The 24,847-nt window shown below is 37.5% G+C and overlaps 1 protein-coding gene across 1 annotated transcript in view; it reads right to left on the minus strand.

Annotated features, from left to right (window-relative positions):
• LOC150082822 (mitochondrial import inner membrane translocase subunit Tim21) overlaps nucleotides 1-24,847 on the minus strand; it is a 90,327-nt gene that overhangs the window by 34,107 nt on the left and 31,373 nt on the right. The gene's annotated exons all lie outside the window — the stretch shown is intronic.

Genomic DNA, 24,847 nt, shown 5'->3' on the forward strand with positions numbered 1-24,847 from the left:
AAAAGTTGATTCTCTGAGTCTAGTCTGAAGTTGGACAATAAATGGACGTTGAGTGGTAACGCACGTGTTCAGACAGACAGAGAGAGAGAGAGAGAGAGAGAGAGAGAGAGAGAGAGAGAGAGAGAGAGAGAGAGAGCAAGAATAGAAGCCAATTCAGAAGAACAGTGCCCATGGAATTATCTATAGAAAAGGCATGCAGCAGAAACAGAACGTTATGGAGAGACGATTCATTAATTAATCTAACTGTCCTCTTCTGAATGGAATATAGAAGACTGAGAGCACCAGATATGGGAACAATATTCCATGGTGTGGATTTGAGATTTGTACAGAGCGAACAGCTGCTTGGAAGAAAATTAAAAAAGAGACCAAAAGAGGAAACTCAGTTTTTTAGATGCAGAGGAAGCAATATTTGTAATGTGCTTATGCCAAAAGAGATTAGAAGTCAGGGTAATCCCTAATAGAGATACATCATCTTGCCTAGAAATCGGAGTGTCATCAAAGACAAGCATAGGAGCAGAAGAATCCTTTTTGCAAGATATAAGATGGGACTGAGTTTTAGGATTGAAATCTTTGCCTCACTGGAGAATTACCCGGAAATCAGCATTTAAGGATTAGGATTGTCCGGTATTCTGGTAGGTAAATGAACAACCTGTGTGAGATCATTAGTAATTGCAAAAGCCTCAGCATCTCGACCAGGGTTCGTGTGACTAGAAAATGGAAGCCAGCTGGAGTTGTGAACATTAAAATCACCAAGGAAAATTACCTCACTGTTAGGAAAGTTGGACTGGAGGAAATCAAGTTTCAGAGAGGAAGTCAAAGAGTTCTAAGCGATAAGTGGAGTTTGGAGAATGACAGAGGCAACAGATGAATTTGACAGAATATGGTAGAGAGATTTTAAGCCAGCGAAGACCAAAAAGAGGAGATTCCAAATTACTTGGTCTCTGACAGGGAATATCAGAATGGACATATGCATAAGTACCACCTTTGAAGCAAAGGGAATCATACAGCAAATAATTTGGACAACTGAGATGAACAGTGGTTGAATCAACTGATAACTGAGATTCTGTCAATAAAAGTACATGGAATTTGGCAGACTGTAAGTGGAAATGAACGAGAAAGTATTTGGGATGTTCAGATCTTTTCGCAGATAAGTTTACTCTATGAGTTTGACAATTCGTGGTGTCTATCACAACATCAAAAGACATCAATCATACTGCATGATGGAAGAGATGGGGAAGGGTTTACCAGTTTTGCTCTGGAGACTAAACATGGGTTCCACCACTTCAAGCCTCCAATAAGCAAATTGGTGGTACTGTACTGGCTGATGACTCATCAGCCACCTAGTATTGCCTGGTAACAGAGGGGCTGCATTCCTCTGTGTGGTCTGGGCTCCACATCTTGACCCTTGCTTACTGGGTGACAACCCAGTTTTCACCTGGGTGGTCACCCACAGTGCACCAGGTTGTCGTATTACAGAACTTGGAAATGGGGGTTATACCCTGGGTTACTAACAGTCCCACCAATGTGAAGGCACAAGCAGGGGATTTGGCTGTCACAGCCAACTGGACTTCACCGAAATTAGGTCTACTTGACTTGAGTGTCACCCGAATATCAATTCCATCAGCATTTTAGACTTTCAGGTCGCAAGCACAGTTTGGCATATCTGAGAGAATGTCTACAACACCCACAAGGATAGTTCACCAATTAAAACTCCACGTTACTGACTATATCTGATAACTTTTTTTCCACTTTCTACTCTCTTACATTCTTTTTTTTATATACTCAAACTGTTCTAATTACTGTGTTTCAACTTGAGTGCAGGGCTAAGGGCAGATTCAATGACAAAAGAACAAAAACTGCTTAAAAAAAATTACACTCAGAAAAAAAATATATAGATATGTAAATAATATGATTGTAAACTACAAATACAGTCGGTCCTCGTATAACACGTGTTTGCATTACACGAATTCGATCATACACGATTTATAAATAAGGGAACGTTATCTTATATAACACGAACCGAATTCGCTTATACACGATTCGCCTTTGTGTTTACAAGAAATGGCAGTCGAACGCGGAATCACCCCAACTGAACGCAACACGATAGGAACGAAGAAGATTCTGAAAATGTATTTATGTGTTTTATATCAGTGAAGGGGAAATATTTCACCATAATAAAGTAAAAACCAACACAATTCCAGCTATCGATATAATAGCAAATGCAATTAGATGGAGTTTACTACCAGTTTATAACAGATTGCACTAGCAGAAACGCAAATGGAAACTGTTTTTATTGTTTTATGGTAGTAACCCCCAGAAATGTGCTTTAGTAAAATGTGAGGTATTAATAGTGTATCTCGGCCTTTACGGTGTTGTTTATTCAGTTGCTACACGCGCGCAGCTTTGTTTATGTATATCAAGCGTGCCTCCTCATCTTGTAATTTTGCTTTATTCCCTAAAAATTAGTAAAATACTTAAAAGGTGTGAAAAGGAAGCGTTCTGGCTAAAACACTGCAGATTCAGAGAGAAAAAAAAAGAAGCAATATCGATAAACAGAGGCGGACTGGGTCAAAAATTTTTACCCGGGAAAATTTGTAGTGGCCTCATAATATGGTTTATGGCCAAAATCACACTGGCCTCCGGCCCACCGCGGTTTCCCCCGTAAGACTTATGGCCAGTCCGCTTCTGTCGATAGAGAAAAAATATGAAATTGTGAAACGCTTTGAGCGAAATGAAAGACCATGTGATATTGCACGTGCTACAGACCTAAATGAGGCAACGCCAAGAATTACAAAGAATGCGGAGAAAATAAAAACAACTTTCATAGCGGGAACAACTCAAAGTGTAATTAAAATCCATTAGATTAAGACACAAGAATTGGAAGAGATGGAACGGCTGTCATCTGTTTGGATAGAAAATCAAACAAAAAGCAAGTTTGCTTACGATAGAAGCAAAAGCATTAGCAATATTTTATTACGACTTACGTATTATAAAATACGTAAGTATTTTATTACGACTATTTTATTTAATATAATAATTTTTTTACGAATAAAATACGTATTTTATCCGTAAAAATACTTTTTTAGTATTAAAAAATACTAAAAATACTTTATTATAATATAATATTATTTTTATTACGTATTTTAATCGTTATGAAATACGTAAGTATTTTATAACGATTAAAATTACCCGATTATTTATTGTGTTTGGTAATGTTTTGGTTCCAAATGTGTGTTCAATCTTGGGTGGTCGGCACCTAACCCCACTTTTCCCATAGGGCCTGTTGTTTATATTGCACGATTTTGCATTGCACAAGGGTTTCTAGGAACGCAACTATCGTGCTATACGAGGACAGACTGTATTTCAGAAACAGACATTACTCATGTGAATTTAAATTAGACTATTACTGCATACATATGCTTTCTCAGATAATGTGACAATTTTGTGATTTTTAAGTTCCTTTTTTATTACAGTTCTTTAAAGTTCATTCTTTATAATCTTTTGGGCTTCTGTTTAATACCAATACTGAGGATAATTTTAGAGTTCATTGTTTGATAATGTGACCTGGGCATGGAGGCTCCATGCCCAGATCCCATTAACAGGTAAGCCCTTCCAACTAATTTTGGGAGAAAATCTAGAGATTTTTTATTGAATTTATGAGTTAATTAAATTATAAGGAAAAGTGTAATAATTATATGACAATTGTACATGTACAAGACTATAGTATAATTAGAATACTTTGTATGTATATAATCATTGAAAACTTGTAGGACCACTGTCCAATGTTATATTCCCCAGAGACGGGGAAACAGAAAGTTCTCAAAATTTAGGCATAAATAGTTTAAGTGTTTAGCATCAAGGTGGTTCAATTCCTTTAAAATTGTAACATTTCAATAATAAATTAATTAATCTACCATGTGATTAAGTGTGGTGATATAATAATAGTACAGTCTATCAATTCATTAAAATAATTTGGAAATGTTTTAAAGAAATGATTGTCTCTAATAACAGCAAGTAAATTTACAGGTAAGTTCTAACTTATTTAAATAGACTGATGCTAATTATCTACATATCAATACTAATAAATGTTTATGGTTTCCAATACTGATTCCCACAATTAGCATTAGCATTAGTAGAGGCATATGATGCAAGAAAGCAAGCTTATGCAGCATCAGCCAAAAAAAAAAACACTTCCATTTCACCCTTCCATTCGTTCAAAATACCAGTCCAGCTGAGCCTTAAATTTATTTAGGCTATCAACTTCCACAACAAGGGATAGAAGTCTGCTCCACCAACCAACTACCCGTTGGCTAAAGGCAAATTTCCGCACGTCTATCCTACATCTGTCTTTCCTCAATTTGATTTTATGCCCTCTCAGGTGGTGATTATTCTGAGCAAGAGGAAGATCCCATCTGCATTGAGCATGCTCAAACCATTCAAGGCTTTATACACCTCTATCAGATCACCTCGCTGGTGCCTAGTCTCCAGACACTGTAATTTGCAAAAGTTGAGCCTTTCTTCTTAAGAGCACCCCTTTGTTCCATTCACTAATCTTGTTGCCCTTCTCTGTACTTGTTCCAGCAGCTCTACACCCTTCTTGAAATGAGGCCTCCAGACCTGTATACAGTACTCAAGGTGTGGCCTGACCATTGCCTTATACAAGGGAATAATCACCTCCTTATCCCTGCTAGAAAAATTCCTGTATATCATTGAGCTAAAAAAAAAACACCATGAGCTACCCTTGCAGACAACTTGCACTGCTCAGAAAACTTCATATCTGCCTGCACAATTACCCCCCCGGGTCATTTTCATTCTCTACCACTGTCAGTGTGGTACCGCAGAGTTGATATGTTACTCTGGGATTACTGCTTCCCATATGTAGTACTTTATATTTGTCAATGTTAAACTTCATTTGCCACCTCTCAACCCATCTGCTCAACTTTTCTAGATCCTGTTGCAGCTGTGTACTGTCATTAACAACACTGCCAACCTTCGTATCATCTGCAAACTTGGACAGTAACCCTGATATACCATCATCAATATACAAAGGGTACTAGGAAAGTTTTGCAATATGACGCAACAATGAATCACAGGAAGCTGCTTGTTGCTGCATGTTGAGACATGTTCATACGTGCATAGTAGCCGCCGTGCCAAGTCGATGGGCTCAGTTATTCATTAGTAGTGAGAGTGTAAAGTGCTTGCGATGGCATCGTGGTCACGAAATGAGATAAGGAACAGTTTTGCAGTATAATTTCGTGTGTGGTTTAACCACAGACCGGTGCTCAGAAGAAACAACTCTTGCACTAGATGATGATTGTCCACATTGTACAACGATATTCAGGTGGTATAGAGAATTCCAAAGGGGAAATTTCACTCTGGAGGATTCTGAGAGGCCGGGAAGGCCACGAACGTCAGTTACGGAGGAAAACGTTACTGCTGTGAGGAAAATGCTTGACGAAAACAGGCGAGTGACCTACCAACAGATAGAGGATACTTTGGGCCTAAATGCACCAGCAATTCGTTCGATTCTGCAAGATCATTTGCACGTGAAGAAACTTTGTTCTCTCTGGGTGCCGCATCAACTGACTGAAGAGCAGATGACACGACGTGTGACTTGGTGCCGGGAGATGTTAAAAAAGTTTGATAAGGGACAATCTCGGTATGTGAACAACATCGTGACAGGTGATGAGACTTGGCTGTACTATTACGATCTGCCGACCAAGGCTCAAAACAAAGTTTGGGTATTTGATGATGACGACACACCCGTAATTGTCAGAAAATCCCGATCTGTAAAGAAGAAAATGATAGCTGTATTTTTCAAATCGAGTGGAATTGTGGAACGTGTCGTTTTGGACACGCAGAAGACAGTCACAGCTAAGTGGTATACTGAACAATGCCTGCCTAAAGTCATTGGATCTATGAAGAACCTGCGGCCAAAGTCAAGAATGGACACCTGGTACCTCCATCACGATAATGCTCTAGCTCACCGCGCCAAAGCCTGCACCGAATATTTGACCACGACAGGACTGAAACTTCTCGAGCACCCTCCCTACAGTCCAGACCTTGCTCACTGCGACTTTGCACTGTTCCCGCATGTGAAAATGAAGCTAAAAGGGAGGCGGTTTTCCAGTGATGAGGACCTTCTACGGGCTTGGGATAACGAGTGTGCTTTACTCCCTAGTGAAACTTGGCAGAACTGGTTTAAAGATTGGTTTCGGAGGATGGAGAGGTGTATTGAATGTAGAGGAAATTACTTTGAAAAAATTAAATAAACAAAGCTGTATTGCAAAACTTTCCTAGTACCCTTTGTAATTTATAAATACAGAAAACAACAATGGACCCAACACTGAACCCTGAGGGACTCCACTAATAACATTAGTCCATGAAGAACAGTGTCCACTGATTACCGCTCTCTGTCTTCTCCCACTTAACCATCACTTTATCCATAGCAGCAATTTGCCTCTAATGCCACACTGCTCCAATTTGTGCAGCAGTCTTCCATGTGCAACATTATCAAAAGCTTTTCTAAGATCCAAATACAGTCAGTCCTCGTATAACATGCGTTTAGACTACACGAATTCGATCATACATGATTTATAAATAGGGGAACGATATCTTATATAACATAAACCGAATTCGCTTATGCACGATTCGCCTTTGTGTTTACAAGAAATGGCAGTCGAACGCAAAATCACCCCAACCGAACGCAACATGATAGGAATGAAGAGAAGATTCTGAAAATTATTTATGTTTTTATATCAGTGAAGGGGAAACACATTTCACCATAATAACGTAAAAACCAACACAATTCCAGCTATCAGTATAATCGCAAATGCAATTAGATCAAGTTTATAACAGATTCCACTAGCAGAAACGCAACTGGAAATTTTTGTTTTATGGTAGTAGCTCCTAGAAATGTGCTTTAGTAAAATGTGAGGTGTTAATAGTGTATCTCTGCCTTTACGGTATTGTTTATTCAGTTGCTACACGTGCGCGCAGCTTTGTTTATGTACATCAAGTGTGCCTCCTCATTTTGTAATTGTGCTTTATTCCCTAAAAATGAGTAAAATACTTAAAAGGTGTGAAAAGGAAGTGTCCTGGTGAAGACACTATAGATTCAGAGAGAAAAAGAAAAGCAATATCGATAACCAGAGGCGGACTGGGTCAAAAATTCTTACCCAGGAAAATTTATAGTGGCCTCATACTAGCGTTTATGACCAAAATCACACTGGCCTCCGGCCCACCGCGGTTTCCCCGGTAAGGCTTATGGCCAGTCCGCCTCTGTCGATAGATAAAAAATATGAAATTGTGAAACGCTTTGAGCGAAATAAAAGACCATGTGATATTGCACGTGCTACAGACCTAAATGAGGCAACGCTGAGAATTACAAAGAATGCGGAGAAAATAAAAACAACTTTCATAGCGGGAACAACTCAAAGTGTAATTAAAATCCATTAGATTAAGACACAAGAATTGGAAGAGATGGAACGGCTGTCATCTGTTTGGATAGAAAATCAAACAAAAAGCAAGTTTGCTTACGATAGAAGCAAAAGCATTAGCAATATTTTATTACGACTTACGTATTATAAAATACGTAAGTATTTTATTACGACTATTTTATTTAATATAATAATTTTTTTACGAATAAAATACGTATTTTATCCATAAAAAATACTTTTTTAGTATTAAAAAATACTAAAAATACTTTATTATAATATAATATTATTTTTATTACGTATTTTAATCGTTATGAAATACGTAAGTATTTTATAACGATTAAAATTACCCGATTATTTATTGTGTTTGGTAATGTTTTGGTTCCAAATGTGTGTTCAATCTTGGGTGGTCGGCACCTAACCCCACTTTTCCCATAGGGCCTGTTGTTTATATTGCACGATTTTGCATTGCACAAGGGTTTCTAGGAACGCAACTATCGTTTCAAAAAAGCAATATTATAAAATTCAAAAAACTTACAAACTACAACTTTGATATAAACAACATATTTGCTGTGTGATTTCATATTACATTCAGACCTGTACATAATTATATAGTTATATACCTCTTTCCTAGCCACCGCCGTGTCTCACAGTGTAGAAAACTTGTGCCAACAGATTGGCTGTCTACAGGAGTACTATGTTTTATAACGTCCTGCTTACTGTTTCATTATGTTTTGTCGACGTTATTATTTTTATTTAAATTTTTCTTTCTTTTTACATTTCCTCAATAACAAACTGACTTAAACACATGAGGCATTTGTCCAGTCATCCGTCCAGGACCGACTATAGTATGAGTTACACAACCCCAGACGGCCTGCGCACAACTATATTACCCTTCTTCCAATTTCTTTCTACTGTCCTTAATAACTACAACTTATTTCTCTGCACGATTAGGCTGGCCGAAAGCAATATCAAGATGCTGTTCCTCTGCTATCGCTCGCTCCTCTATTTCTTCTAAAACAAAGTTCAGTGTCTTTTCTACAGTACCTTGTTCGTCATTGATTCTCTCTTTACTGGCACTTTGCCTCATTTGTTTAATTGCTTAATTTCCCATCACACAGGTATGGTTCACCCCGACAATTTCACACCTTCCCCCCACTATGGATTACTTCAACTGATATAAATATACTGTACAGAGAACTATCGGCTTTCATCTTTCGTCTCCGATGTAGCTCCTTATTCACCACAGCTAATTTCACCAATTCCGATCTAAGCACACAGTAATTAAATAATCATCCAAATCGTCATCAGGTTTATGACAACAGTAAGTTTTCATAAACCTGATGTTATCCCTTTATCTTAAGTTACTGTGTTTAAATTTCATACGAAATTCTGCCTTCTTTTTGAATTCAAACTTTCATTCGTTTTTCCTTTAACAAGATTGAATTGGCATTATTTTAGCTTTTTAACTCTATTTTATTTATGTTTGAATTTTATTCCTTCCTTTTGGTCTCTGCTGTGGCAGCTATGATGTATACGTTTTTTTGTATGTATACATCACAACAGAAACAGAGACCCTGCTTATTGCGGTGGTTCCTACGGTTTTGGCTGCCAACCCTCTGATGAAGTAGTTAAAGTCCTAGGACCCACTGCTTTAGGTACTATAGTTGTTATCATTATCATTTTTATGTTAATCTTAATTTTATTTAATTTCAGGTAATCTACTTTTACCTTGCAGGCAATCTCAATTTTTTCCATGGTAATTATATTTGACAGGTCAGCACCTATACCCGATACACTGATATATATACATATATATATATATATATATATATATATACACACACATACATACATATACACATATATAGGCAAACAGATTAGATAAGTGTGTGGATAGGGGTGCTGACCTGTCAAGTGTGGTAACAATGGAAAAAATTAAAAGTGCCTGAAAAATAAAAGCAGAGTACATAAAAATTTTAAATAAAATTAAATGAAAATATATAAATGGTACTTAATGCTGTAAGTCCTAATATTTTAACTACGTCATCAAGGACCGGCAGCCAAAACCAAAGGAATCACAGCAATAAGCAAGGCCTCTGTTTCTGTTATGATGTATACGTAGCAGACAGAAAAAGTGAGCAGCTGTATACACCATAGCCGGCCTGACAGAGACCAAAAAGAAAAGGAATAATAAAAAAAAAAAACATACTAAGATAAATAAAAAGTAAAAATCAAAATTATATTAAAATTAAAAAAAATTGATATCAGATAACAAAAAATGAATGAAGAGCCTACCTGAATTTTAATAAAATAATTTCGCCAAGAACTTACAGCTAACCCCTAACTCCTTTGGTTACAGCCCTGTTGTGTTGGCTTCCCTCAGCTCGACAGTTAGTTGTCATATCTTGACTACATTCTCCCATCCTGAAACTTTGCTTTCTTTGTTAAAATTCAGGTAGGGCTGGTTGCTATTCATTTATTTTTCGTTATCTGGAATCAATCGGTTTTAATTTCAACATAATTGTGATTTTTACTTTTTATTTATCTTAGTATTATATTGGTATTGTTTTTCATTATTCCTTTTCTTTTTGGTCTCTGTTGGTTGGCTATGATGTATACGGCTCCTCGCTTTTTCTGTCTGCTACGTACACCATAACAGAAACAGAGGCCTTGCTTATTGTTGAGGCGCCTCCGTAGCCAGGTGGGAAGGAGCAGCAGTGTGTAGCACACGCTTCTTGATTAGACCGGGGTTCGAGCCCGTCACCACCAAATACGGAAAGGTCAGGGTATGACCATCGCATATCCCGGAGCAATATGGCCTTAGTTGCTAATGCTCCTAAAAACCAAAAAACAACAAAACAACAACAGCTTATTGTTGTGATTCCTTTTGGTTTCGAGTAAACCTAATGTAGTTAAAATCTTAGGGCCTACAGCATTTAGTACCATTTATATATTTTCATTTAATAAATTTTATTTAAAATTTTTATGTAATCTGCTTTTATTTTTCAGGCACTTTTAATTTTTTCCATTCTCTAAATGCTACTACACCTGACAGGTCAGCACCCCCATCCATACACTTATCTAATCTATTTGCCGATATTTCATTATGGTTGCTGGGCATTTCTGCTGTGACTAGCAGTGTCCTGGATCCATAATCAATTATAATATATTATTTTTTTTCTCATTTTTTTTTTTTAGATGTTCTGTTTTATTACTACAACCTATTATTATTATTATTATTATAATATACAGTGGAACTTCTCTATTACGAACTTCTATTTAACGAATTTCTCTATATTACGAATTTTTTGGCAAAACATTACACCTTGAAACGAAATTACAGGCAAAATTAACCCTGTATAGCGAAGTGTTAGTCTCTCTATAACGAATTTTTAAAAAAATTAGTAAAAGCATTTTTGAAGATTTTCAAGCATTTACTGCTAAACAGCCACTCAAATATACTGCCTCCTTCCCTCCAAAATTGTGCATTAGCATCTGGAATTAAATAATCATCCTTTTAGTGAACACTTGTGGCCATTGATGCCCATAGGAGGGTCTTTGTTTCATTTTTGTTACTGTTATAAAACCAAATGGGTTTTCTTAAAAGTGGTCATAAACTTTACAATAAATAGGGTAGATTTGTAAATTGATGTTGGCAAAGGGGAAACGAAATTCACTGCGGTAAACCTTTAGCATGCTGCAGTGGCAATACATTGAATGCTACCACAGTTGGTTTTTAGTAACACGTACTGAGTGACATTCGCTTCTCACCTCAACCGTACCACGTGACCTTCCTGTCAATCATTATATATGTCCGTTCTCATCTAACTGGACTCCCAGTAGATGGTTTTCATGAATTTTTTATTTTTTTATTTCGTTCTTTTAGAACAATTTGTCAACAATCAAATAGGCTATATGCTCTTGTATTTTTTTTTTTCTGAAAAGTAACATACAGCATAAATTAATCATAAATTTTTTTTCGTGTATATATGAATGAAAGCAGAATAAAAGAAATTCACAAAGTTGTATATTTCTTCAAAATGACTGATAGGAAAGGTCACATGATACTGTTTAAGTGGCAAGCGAATGTCATTGAGTAGGCGGTACTAACAATTCACTATATGGCCAGTGCAGCGAAGTTTGCGGTGTATGTATCGGCAAGAGCTGCAGTAGAGTAATTTTTACATTGCGAAAACAATGTCGAAGAGAAAGTGTTTAAAGTATTAATGATAAAGCAAAGATTGTTATGATACTGACCAGGGTTTTAAGAAAAAAGATGTTGCGGAGAAATACAGCATATCTGCAAGCAGTTTATCTACGATTTTAAAAAATCGAGAATCAATTTTAAATGCAATTGAAGGAAAAGCAGACAAGAAGCGAATTATGTTGTGTACATATGAAAATGTTGATAAAGCTGTTCAAAAATGGGTGCAAATGATATGTGAAAAGAAAAATTTCAAAATTATAAAATTACAAAAAAATAGAGGAGACAGGCATAACGTCAGTAAGTTTTACCTCTCGACCATCATTTCCAGAATCGATGTCTTCGGCTGATAAGTATGCTACTGTGGAGATTTAGAAGGGGTTGGCTGAAAGAACATATTAATAGATGACTGACGGTGGCTTTTTCTTTTCATTGTAGATTGGCCGCCTCCGTAGCCAGATGGGCAGGAGCAGCAGTGCGTAGCACACGCTTCTTGATTAGACCAGAGTTCGAGCCCACGACCACGAATTACGGAGGATGCGGAAAGGTCAGGGAATGACCACCACATATCCCCAGAGCAGTATGGCTTTAGTTGTTAATGCTCCTAAAATCCAAATAAACAAACAAACATTGTAGATTTCTTTGTAGCAAACACGCATATCATTCACCCCTCTGTTAACTTTTAAGAATCGTTCACTGTCAGGATCCTTCTCAAACCTTGCCATTACCGATGCAATTTCATGAAATGCTATTGCCATCTTTCTGGCGATGAAGCGTCTCAGCTCCTCATTTGGTTCATCTCGAGCTTTGTCAGCATTTTCTTCTTTCCCTAACGCTGCTTGCAAGTCAATAAGTTCTTCATTAGATAATTCCTTCTCTTCTTTCTCAATTAACTCCTCCACGTCTTTGGCATCAACTTCCAACTGAAGTAGCTCAGCAACCTTCACAATCTTATCTGTAACATCTTAATATGATTTGTCTTTTTCAAATGCTTCGAAGCCTTTTACGTGCCGTGGGCATATTTTCTTTCCATGCGCCATTTAAACAACTTTTAGTTTTTTTTTATGAAAACCCGAAACACAAGAGGTATTAGAACCTATACTTAGTACCATGCTTGGGTTGGAGGTTGAGAAGATGAAAGAAGATATTTGTTGACATTAGACTTGAACTTCTGTAGACTGTAATTTTCAGGAAATACATATGAAGGAAGGTTGTTCCAGAAAACGGCAGTTGATGAATAAATGAGGAAGATGAAAAGTTGGTTCTGTGAGTTTGAAGTTGGACAGTAAATGGATATTGGCTGGTGGCAGCACATGTTTGGACTGTTTTGAAAGAGAGTGGGAATTATAGAAGCCAATTCTGAAGATCAGTGCCCATGGAAGTATCTGTAGAAAAGGCATGCAGCAGAAACAGGGCATCTATGAGACAGAGAGTGGAGAGAAAGACTGTTAGAGAGGAGTCATTAATTAACCTAACTGTCCTCTTCAGAATGGAATCAAGAAGCCTGAGAGAAGTTTTTGGGGCACCGCCCCAGATGTGGGAACAATATTCCATGGTGGGATGGATTTGCGATTTGTACAGAGTGAACAGCTGTTTGGAAGAAAAGTAATGCCGAGACCGAAAGAGAAAACTAAGTTTTTTAGATGCAGAGGAAGCAATATTTGTAATGTGCTTGTGCCAAGAGATTAGAAGTCAGGATAATCCCCAAAAGAAGAAGAGAAGGAGCTGAAGAATCCTTTTTTGCAAGATATAAGACAAGACTGAGTTTTAGAAGGTGAAATCAACTAAGTTGTCTTTGCCCCACTGGAGAATTACCTGGAGATCGGCATTTAAGGAAATGGTAGCAGACATTCAAGAAGTTGAAGCTGACTGAGCAGGGCAAGGGATGCCTTCTTAGCCAGGTGGGAAGGAGCAGCAGCACGCAGCACACGTTTCTTGATTAGACTGGGGTTCGAGCCCATCACCACCAACTACGGAGGATGCGGCAAGGTCAGAGAATGACCACCGCATATCCCGGAGCAATATGGCCTTTGTTGCTAATGCTCCAAAATAACAAACAAGAAGCAGGGCAAGGTTTTTCAAAATGGAAAGTGGAATGGAATGTACTATCTTCGGCAAAACTATGGATAGGATTTCCAGTCAATGGAAGGTCATTAATATAAAAAAAAGAAAAGAGTGGGGGAAAGAACTGAACCTTTGGAAACACCAGCATTAGTGGAGAAGTTAGAAGACAGAGAGTCATCTACCATCACCCTCAGTGAGCAATCAGAGAGAAAGCTGGATAACCAATTACAAAAAACAGTTGGCAAACCATAAGATGGAAGCTTGTTTAGAAAACCTTTATGCCAAACATGATCGAAAGCCTCTGAGATGTAAAGAGCAACTGCTTGGGTTTCACCAAACTTTTCCATTGAATTTGTCCATAAATGGTAACATAAGCCAGAACATCACCAGTGGATCAACACTGACTGAATCCATGCTGGCGATCATTGATTAGACGGAAGGTTTCTACGTAGTTTAAGAGTTGGCGGTTAATTGATTTCTCCATTATTTTAGAAAGAGTGGAAGTAATTGTAATGGGACGATAATTATATGGGAGAGATTTGATACCCTCTTTAGGAACTGGCTGGATATGAGCAAATTTCCAAGCAGAAGGAAAAACACCTTTGGAATAAGAAAGTGAAAAAAGGCGGCAAAGAACATGACTAAGTTCAAGAGCACAGGTTTTGAGAACAAGTGGAGAAATACCATAAGGACCTGGAGCTTTCTTAGCATCGAGATTCGTCAAAATTCTTCTGACATCCTTTTGACGGAAGCCCACATGAGGCATTGGATGGAGCATGCTAGGAATGGTGGGAGGTTTTTTACCAAGATCATTAATATAAGAGTTGGAAGAAAAATGGGATGCTAGGAGGTCAGCTTTATCCTTGGCTGAAGTGACAACAGAACCATCTGGTTTGGACAGAGGTGGGAGCAGAGATTGGCAAAAGTTGCGGCCAATAGCTTTGGCAAGGGACCAGAATGCTTGCCAACCATTAGGGCAATAAGCAAGTTTTCTACTCTTAGCCTGTTCAAAATCTTGTTTGGACCGATTAATGACTGCTTTACAATTGTTGCAAGCTTTGGTGTAGGCAGAAAATGAAAGTGAGGAATTGGAAACAAGCCAATCAAGATATGCAACATTCTTATCTTGAACAGCCTTAGCACATTTATTGGAAAACCAAGGTTTAGATAAAGGACGAGATTTTAAAGTGGAATATGGAATAAAAGATTCCATTCCTACAAGAATAAATTCACTGACACGATCTGAGCAAACATTGACATCAGAAGTTTTGAAACAGTAATCTGACCAAGGAAAAGAAGAAAAGAAATCTCGCAGGTGATCCCATTTTGCATTCTTGTAATGCCAAACAATACGAGGTCAGGAATAGCCATGAGATAAAGGCTCCATTGGAGAAGAGACAATCACGAAGTTGTGATCTGAAGTACCTAAAGGAACACTCACTTCAACCGTGTACTTAGAAGGGTTGTTTGTGAGAAAAAGATCAAGCATGTTGGCTGTATGGTTAGGATTGTCCAATATTCTTGTAGGTAAATAAATTTGTGCAAGGTCATTAGAAATTGCAAAAGCCTCAGCATCTCGACCAGCTGGGTCAGTGTGACTAGAAAACAGAACCCAATTGTAGTTGTGAACATTAAAATCACCAAGGAAAATTACTTCACTGTTAAGAAAGTTGGACTGGAGAAAATCAAGTTGAAAAGAGAGAAAGTCAAAGAGCTCCAAGTGATTATTGGAGTTTGGAAAAAGGTAGAGACAACAGATGAATTTGAAAAAAACCACTTCAACTTCATCCCTCTGTTCGTTCAAAATACCTGTCCAGCTGAGCCTTAAACTTATTTAGGCTATCAACTTCCACGACAAGGGATGGAAGTCTGTTCCACCAACCAACCACCCGCTGGCTAAAGACAAATTTCCGCACGTCTATCCTATATCTGTCTTTCCTCAATTTGAATTTATGCCCTCTCAGGTGATTATTCTGAGCGAGAGGAAGAATCCCATCAGCATTGAGCATGCTCAAACCATTCAAGGCTTTATACACCTCTATCAGATCACCTCGCTGGTGCCTAGTCTCCAGACACTGTAATTTGCAAAACTTAAGCCTTTCTTCGTAAGAGCACCCCTTTGTTTCATTCACTAATCTTGTTGCCCTTCTCTGTACTCGTTCCAGCAGCTCTACATCCTTCTTGAAATGAGAAGAATTTACAGAATTTAAGCTTCTCTTGGTAAGAGAACCCCTTTGTTCCTCTCACCAATCTTCTTGCCCTTCTCTGTTCTTCTTCTAGCAAATCTACATCCTTCCTAAAACGAGGCCTCCAGAAATGTACACAGTACTCAAGGTGTAAAAGAACCAATGCCTTATACAAAGGTATAATCACCTCTTGTCTCTGCTAACAAAATTCCTATATATCATTGACAGAACTCCATGACCTGCTCTGGCACCTGTCAGCACTGCTCAGAGAACTTCATATCTGACTGCACAATTACTCCCTGGTCTTTTCATTCTCCACCACCCTGAGTGTAGTACCACACATATTCAGTACTTTGAATTTGTCAATATTAAACTTCAGTTGCCACTTCTCAGCCCATCTACCTAACTTTTCTAGATCCTGTTGCAGTAGAAGTGTCTTTTCTATCATTAACAACCCTGCCAACCTTTGTATCATCTGCAAGTTTGGACATTAAGCCTGATATACCTTCATTGATATCATTAATAAATACATACATTAAATAATAACATTAGTCGACGTAGAGCAGTGTCCATTTATTACCACCCTCTGCTGTCTCCCACTCAACCATCCCTTTATCCATTGCAGTAACTTGCCCATAATGCCAATTTGTACAGGAGTCTTTCATATGCAACAGTATCAAAAGACTTTCCTGAAATCCAAGTACAGTAAGTTCTGCCATAACGCACTACACGTGTTCATAAAAATCTCCAAGTTATAGTATTTCATGCATTAAAAACAACAGAGTTTATGGGGAAAATAGGGATAGGGACAAAGCACTCAAAAAAAAAAAAAAAAAAAAAAAAATGTCCAGTCTGGTAAGTAAAACACTAAAAAAAGTTAGAAACCCAATAAAATTGCTAACACAGGTTTAAACATCTTAAATTTCTAATAAATAAATAAATATTACAATAAATATAGCAGTTTACCTTGACAAGATATGAAGTTTGTTTGATTGATATTTCTGTTCACTGACATTTTCATTCTTTTTTTTTTTTTTTTTGGATTGTAAAATTTAAAAGAGTAAAAATAGTTAAGCAATCAATAATGATGAACATGGCATGCACAAATTGCACAAGTGAGATACAGGTTACAAGTTTACGAAACTTAAAAAATAGAAATGAAGAGAAGATTCTGAAAATTTGTTTATGTTTTTTATATTAACAATGCGAGTGTAGCACGAAAATTGCACTATACTAGCATTATTGCCTAATATATCAGTTGTGTTGGAGCAAATTTGCATTGTATATGATATCAAAATTATTATTTGCATCCACTTCCTTTGTGACCACATTGTAGTATCCAATCAAATAAGTAACACAAGACTTACTGCAGTTTTGTCTAGGTGATCCTGCATCATGTCTTTAACCAGTGACTCCATTATTTTCCTGGGAACAGAAGTTAAACTAACAGGTCTATAATTATTTGTGTCACCCTTTGAACCCCCTTTGTGAATTGGTGATACATTTGCACACCTCCAGCCCATGTGGACCTCATCTGAATCTAAAGATGCTCTCATAATTATGGCTCAGAGTTTGCTTACTTCTCATGCTGCTTCCTTAAATATAACTGGATAGATTCCATCTGCCCTAGTTAACATTTTTATATTTAACATTTTCTCCTCCACTTTGCTCTCCATTATTCCAATATCATTTAGCTCCCTATTAGAGTTTAGTAAACTTGTGTTCTCCCCTTTCTTACAGAATTCCTCATGTGTGAATGTAGATGCAAAATATTCATTCAGTTTGTCAGCTATCTGAGCAGGTCATCAACAGTCGAACCACCAACTTCAAGTGGACCAATCTGATTCATTCCCCTCCTTCTAGAGTGTTTACATAAGTAAAGAAGTCTTTGTTGTTTTTCTTTGCATCCTTTACCAAGGATTTCTCGTAATCAGCCTTCGCTTGCTTATATCTTCCATAGGCTTCTGTGTCAGCTGATAATTTATATGCATCGCATGCATTTTTCTTCTCTGTCACATCATCATCATCATCAGCCATTTTCAATCCACTGCAGGATGAAGGCCTCTCCAGCAACTTTCCAGTTCCTTCTGTTTTGAGCACTGGCCATCCATTTACTACTCAAACACTCATGAATTTCATCTATCCATCTCCGCCTTTGTCTTCCAGGTTTTCTTCTAGCTCCTCTTGGGTACCATTCTGTTATTTTCTTAGTCCATCTGTCATCATGTCTTCGAGCTATGTGTCCTGCCCAAGACCATTTTAGTTCTTTAGTTTTGATAAGAATGTCCTTTACTTGAGTTTGCTGCCTAATCCATGTGTTTCTCTTCTTATCTAACAGTCTGATTCCCAATATAATTTTTTCCATTCTTCGCTGTGTAGTTCTTAGCTTCTCTTCCATTCTTTTGGTGAGTGCCCAAGTTTCACTTCCATAAGTCATGGTGGGGAGTATACATTGATTCATTATTTTACGTTTCAGACAAACTGGGATATTGCTCTTCAGTATGTGACTATATTTCCTGAATGCTATCCATCCAAAATTTATTCTTCTCTTGACTTCCAGCCATTTATCATTATTACAGCTAATAACTTGTCCCAGATAAGTATATGACTCCACCTTTTCAATTACTGCTCCATCAATCATTATTTCCCTTTCCGTGGCATACTTGTTCATCATTACTTTTGTTTTAGCCATATTCATCTTTAGTCCAAAATCCTTACTAACTGTGCATAACTGATTAAGATTTTCCTCTAATTCTTTGGGATCGTGGCTTATGACCACAATGTCATCTGCAAATCGTAAATGGTTTAGGTACTCTCCGTTCGCATTGACTCCTTTCTGCGACCAGTCTAATCTTCTGAAAGCTTCCTCAAGGGCAGCAGTAAACAGCTTCGGAGATATTGTGTCTCCTTGTCGAACTCCTTTCTCGATTTTAAATTTGCTACTGTCTTTGTCTAGTCTAATAAAGGATGTAGCACTCTCATATATTTTCTTCAAAATCATAATATATGGAGTATCTATGCCTTGTCTTTCCAGTGCCCGAAACATTGCCTTATGCTGTATGGAGTCAAATGCCTTTTCATAATCCACAAATGCCAGGCATAATGGTGTTTTATATTCATTTGCTTTCTCCATTAGCTGTGATATTACGTGAAGGTGATCCATAGTTGAGAATCCCGTCCTAAAGCCAGCTTGCTCTTTCGGTTGATTCTCATCAAGTATTCTTTCTAATCTGTTAGTAATGACCCTTGTGAACAACTTGTAGATATGGGATAACAAGCTAATTGGTCTATAATTGCCAATTTCTGATTTATCTCCTTTCTTATGCAGCAAAACTATGATTGCATTATTCCACTGCTTAGGCATCACACCTTTTCTAATGCACTTTGTGAAGAGCCTTGCCAGTTTTTGTGTTATGTCTCTTCCTCCCAATTTTAACAACTCTACAGTAACTTCATCTTCCCCCGGGGCTTTCCGATTCTTCATTTTCTTCAATGCATGTTCTACCTCATCAGGAAGAATATCGGGTATGTCGTATGTGTTGCTACTTTGCAATCCATCTTCCCCACTGCTGGTATCATTCCCTCGCTCCTTGTATAGTTCTCTATAGTAGTCTTCTGCTATTTGAATTATGCCTTCTCTGCTGTTTATAAGTACACCATCGCTATTCTTCAGTTTCAGTATCATTTGTCTTTCTGTATTACTGCTCATGGCTGCTGATTTAAATCCTTTGTTTTCACTTAATGCTTTTTCTACTTTTCTTGTGTTAAATCTTCTTATGTCCTCTCTGAGTCTCTTTCTAATGGCTTTGCATAACTCAGTATACTCAATTTTCTCCATGTCAGTGTTTTTCTTGCTCTTCATTTGTCGTCTTTGGTTCATCATGACAAGTGTTTCTTGACTAATTTTTTCTTCTTTGGATTTCTGTTTCCCTATAGGTTTCTTGGGCTTTATCACTTTCAGAAAGTTGTAATATTCCTCTTCAATATCTTGGTCCTGAGCAGTCTGCAGAAGCTCAAACTTGTTCTTAAGTTCCAGTACATACTGCTTTTTCTCCTCCTCTGTTATTTCAAAGACCTTTGTATTATTTACTCGAGTCAGTTTTTTCCTTTCCTTTCCTACATCTATATCAAGTGTACATCTTACCATTCTGTGATCACTTCCAACATTTACCTTATTCAGGACGGTAACATCATTCACAATATATCTTCTGTTAGTGAGGATGAAGTCGATTTCATTAGTTGTTAATCCATTTGGACTCTTCCATGTCCACTTTCTGTTCACCCTTTTCTTGAAAAAAGTGTTCATTACTGACATTCCTTGAGATTCTGCAAATTCCACAAGTCTTTCACCTCTTTTATTTCTTTCACCAATTCCAAAATTTCCTATAGTTCCTCTTTCTGTGCTGTTTTGCCTTTTTCCAACCTTAGCATTGAAGTCCCCCATAATAATAGTGTAGTGGGTTTTCTGCTCATCTAGAAGACTCTCAATTTCGGTGTACATTTCTTCAACCTCTTCATCATCATGGCTCGATGTTGGTGCATAAATCATTATAATCTTTAGCTTGTACCTCTTAGAAATCTTGAGTATTAGTCTTGACACCCTTGGTGATGTACTTTTGAATTCCAAAATGTTGTTTTTAAAATCTTTATGGACCAGAAACCCAACTCCACCTTCACTCCTTTCACTGTTTCCATTGGTGTACAGCAGATTTCCACTTGATAAACTTATAAGTGATTCATTTCTTCTTCTTGTTTCAGCCAAACCAATGATATTCCAATTCACATTTTCTAATTCCTTTTCCAGCTCTAATATCCTGTCTTCACCGATGAGTGATCGTACGTTATAACAGGCCAAGTTCAATTTCCGTGCATGGCAGCCTGGTCGTACCCAGAGATTCTTAGCACCCTCTGCTTCCACTCTGATCCTCTCGCTGCCGTAAGAGGGAGAGTGAAAGCTGCTGGGGACTGAGGGCCATTTGTATTGTTGTGCTCTCATTGCTGGAGGGTTTGGTCTTTTCCTCTTCACGCTGACCAGGCGTCTTGAAGAGAACCACTCTACACGTTCGTTGCCACCTAAGTGACGTAACAGGGCTTACCATCGAGAAGGTGTGCATGAGTGGATTTTAGGGAGGCAGGCCAACCGGACTTCTCCTAAATCTTCTGTAATAGAGAGATATTAGATCCATCAGTGTTTTAGGCTGAGTGTCTGATAACACACAGGATACCTGTTCCCCTCTAAGCCCCTTTCTTCTCTGTCACAAGCCTCATTAATTCATCTGACATCCATTAGGCCTAAATCTTGAACAATATTTCTTAGTTGGTATGAAAAGCCTGGTAGCCTACCAAGATTAAGTCCCTGAAGGCTTCCCATTTATAATTTACAGTTAGTAACATCATCAGTTGACCCACTGCATAGAATTTAAAAACTGTCTGAGACCACTGTAGTCACTTTTATGAAATCAAAAGCCCTTCCCTTTACGCTTGATGGTAGCTACATCTTTAAGTAAATCCCACATCAGTACACTGTGATCACTGTCACCCAGTGGTTCCTTTATCTGCAAATTCTTAATGCATGAATAATCACTGCTGATAATTAGATCAAGAGTATTACCCCCTTTGGTTGCATCTCGAATATGTTGCTGTAGAAAACAATCCTCCAATAAACCCACAAAAGTCTTGCTAGCATGCGAGTGACCAACCACAAGTTCCAGTCAATATCTGGAAAGTTAAAATCTGCCATTACAAGACATTCTGATTTACTGGCCCACTCTATTTCTCTGCACAATTGTTCGTCGTACTCATCAGAGTCATTAGGCCTATAACACACTCCTACTCTCAATTTCACTTTCCCAATATTTATGTCACACCAAACAGACTCAACATTGCACTGTCCACCCATGTCAACTGGATGTATTTCCTTAGATTTTATGTTTCTTAACTAACAGCATAACCCCTCCTCCCTTCCTACCCTGTCTGTCCTTTCTGTACACATTGCTCCCCAAATTCCAATTCTGCTGGGATATCAGAGACATGTGTGACACCATGTCTCTGATATCCCAGCAATATCTGCCTTGATCAGCACTTCAAATTCATCAAATTTATTTACTGTACTTCTAGCATTGATGTACATGCAAGTACACATGCACCTGTTCTTACTCTTAGTTAGCCTAACACTGCCCAGGTATTTACTTGTACCATGGTGACTCTCAGCAGCTCTTGAAATCCCCAGCAACTTGCATTCTAGTCTGCTGCTCATTACAATAGAAGCAGTGCAAGAATCACTTTCGCCTCTACCTGTGGCTACTGTTAACCTCTAAGTCTGTGAATCCTCCCTAGCAGTTTTCCAACCCACCTAACACTGCCTCAACAGCTCAGCAAATATTCTTGCACCCGTTCTATTTAAGTACATCGAAATTAGGTTAGAAATACCTATCTATGCTAATTGGACACAATCCTTTTAAAGAGAACCTATAAAAATATAAAATTCCTCTTTCTAAAAACAATTAACTACAGAAGACATAACTGCAAAATCAAAGTGGTTGCACTTTTGTTTTGCATAATTTTCTTGTTTTTGTCAGTGGAACAGCAGAACAAGGGGTTTGAATTATATCATCAAGATTTGAATTGGTCATCCCAAACAGAAGAATGTTTGCCATCCCATCACTCATATCAGGCCGTAGTAGCTGAGTGGCCATGTGCGAGTTTGTATAAGTATACACATGCCTATAATATGGTGCAGATTCTTGTATTCTCCCTAACGTATGAACTCCTCTGACCATGTGGTGGTCCAGGAGTATAAACAGAAAATTTATTTATTATTCATACTGGTATTTCCAAATAATGCAAAGAAGTAAGCTTATATAAAGCATCAGTTAAAAAAAAAAAAAAAAAAAACTACTCACCTCATCCATAAATCACTTCTGACAATTTTTTTCTAATCCTACCTTAAAATTATTCAAGCTACTCCAACAATAAATTACACTCAGGCTGAAACAAATTTATTTTTGTGCAACAAAAATAAATTTGTTCACAATTGCATTTCACATTGCTTTTACAATTGCATTTCAATTTAAATTTGTGTCATCTGTGGAAGAGTAAGTATGCCATTAGAATTTAGTTTACTCAATCCATTTTAATGAATCCATTGCAGAATAGATGTTTGGAAGTTTGCCTTTAGCTAGCAGGCTCTATTCTACAATAGATTGTAAAAAACCACATCTATTCTACAATCCATTGCAATCCATTATGCGGAAGTTTTCCTTTAGCCAGTGGGTAGCTGATTGCCGGAACAGACTTCCATCTATTGTTGTGGAAGTTGATTGCTTAAATAAATTTAAGGCTGAACTAGACAAACATTTGGAGTGACCAAACAGGCAAAACGGGAAGGTGTTTTTTTTTTTTTTTTTTTTTTTTGACTGATGCTGTACTGTATAAGCTTTCTTTCTTGCATCATATGCCTCAACTAATGCTAATGCCAATTAAAAGCCTCACAGATGCCTAGTTTCCAGACAATCCAATTTACACTGAAGTCTTTCTGGATAAACGTACAGTTCTTGTTTAATCTCATTGTTTTTTGCCCCTATTCCAGCAGATCCACATCTTCCCTAAAATGAGGCTTCCAAACCTGAATGTGGTAATCAAGATACATTCTACTCATTACCTTAAACAACAGAATAATCACCACCTTATCCCTTCCAGCAAAATTCCTGTATATCATAAACAAAATCCCATAGTCTGTCCTAGCAGCCTGATTGCACTGCCCAGACAACTACATGTCAGACTATACAATTATCCCAAGATCTTCCTTAATCTCCACTACCCTGAGGGTGACACCACCCAACTGGTACATTACTCTGGGATTACTGCTACCCAAATGCAGTACACATTTATTTATTCAAGTTAAACCCCAACTGTCACTTCTGCCTAATTTATGTAGGTTTTGTAGTATATCCTGATTCCTGTCATTAACTACTCTGCCAGCCTTTGTATTTTCAGCAAACTTAGGCATTAAATTAGATGTGCCTTCATCAATATTTAATCAATATTGAAAACAATAACAGGCCTGGCACTGAACTCAGAGGGTCTCCACCAATAACATTATTCCAAGAAGAACAGAGAAGTGTCTTAATAACAACTGTCTCCTGTCACTCAACTATCCCTTCTCCATAGCAGTAACTTGCCTCTAATGACACACTACTCCGGTTTGTACAACAGTCTTTCATGTGGAGGTGTTGGAAGACTTATTTAAATCCTGTTATGTGTCAATATCCAGTTTTTGTTACTATGTCACAGCAGTTAATCAGATTGGTCAGATATCTAACAAATTAGATATCTGAACAATCATTTACCCTTAAATCCATATTGTGTGATTTCTGTATAAATGCATTCCTGAAAAGATGATATATGCAAAACAAAATTCTATTGCCCTATCTTCATAAAAATTTTGGCTTAATAATAAACTATGTAAAAGTTCTGGGATTTTGTGGGCTTTGCAATACAAAGATCAAAGAGGAAATATTCATTGGTCCACAAATCAAAATGTTAATGAAAGACAGTTCTTTTGTCAAAATACTCAATGTATACAAAAAAGCAGCATGGAATGCCTCCAGGGCACCCTGCCAAAACTTTTAATGAAATTAAGGATCTGCAAACTATGAGGAGCTTGGTTACAAGTCCCACAAGTGTACAAAGAACTGGATTGTAATATAGCTTAAAGTTAATTTTCTACATTTGCAACTTAGTTTTTTTTTCTTTCCCCCAAACTTGGTGACACTGGCAAAAACATGGAAAAATGGCTATTTTTTGTATAGAAAAAGGTATGAAGGCAAGTGGAATCTGAACAGGCTGGACACTTATGAGGGAAGCCATGGGGACAACATACAAGTGGAAATCTGGCCTCCAGACATTTTAAGTTCATAAAAAATTCATCATTTGTCAAAACTTCTTAAATGACT

This window comes from Mastigoproctus giganteus, chromosome 7 (assembly GCF_048544385.1).
Source record: "Mastigoproctus giganteus isolate SK-2022 chromosome 7, ASM4854438v1, whole genome shotgun sequence".
Lineage (NCBI taxonomy): Eukaryota > Metazoa > Arthropoda > Arachnida > Uropygi > Thelyphonidae > Mastigoproctus > Mastigoproctus giganteus.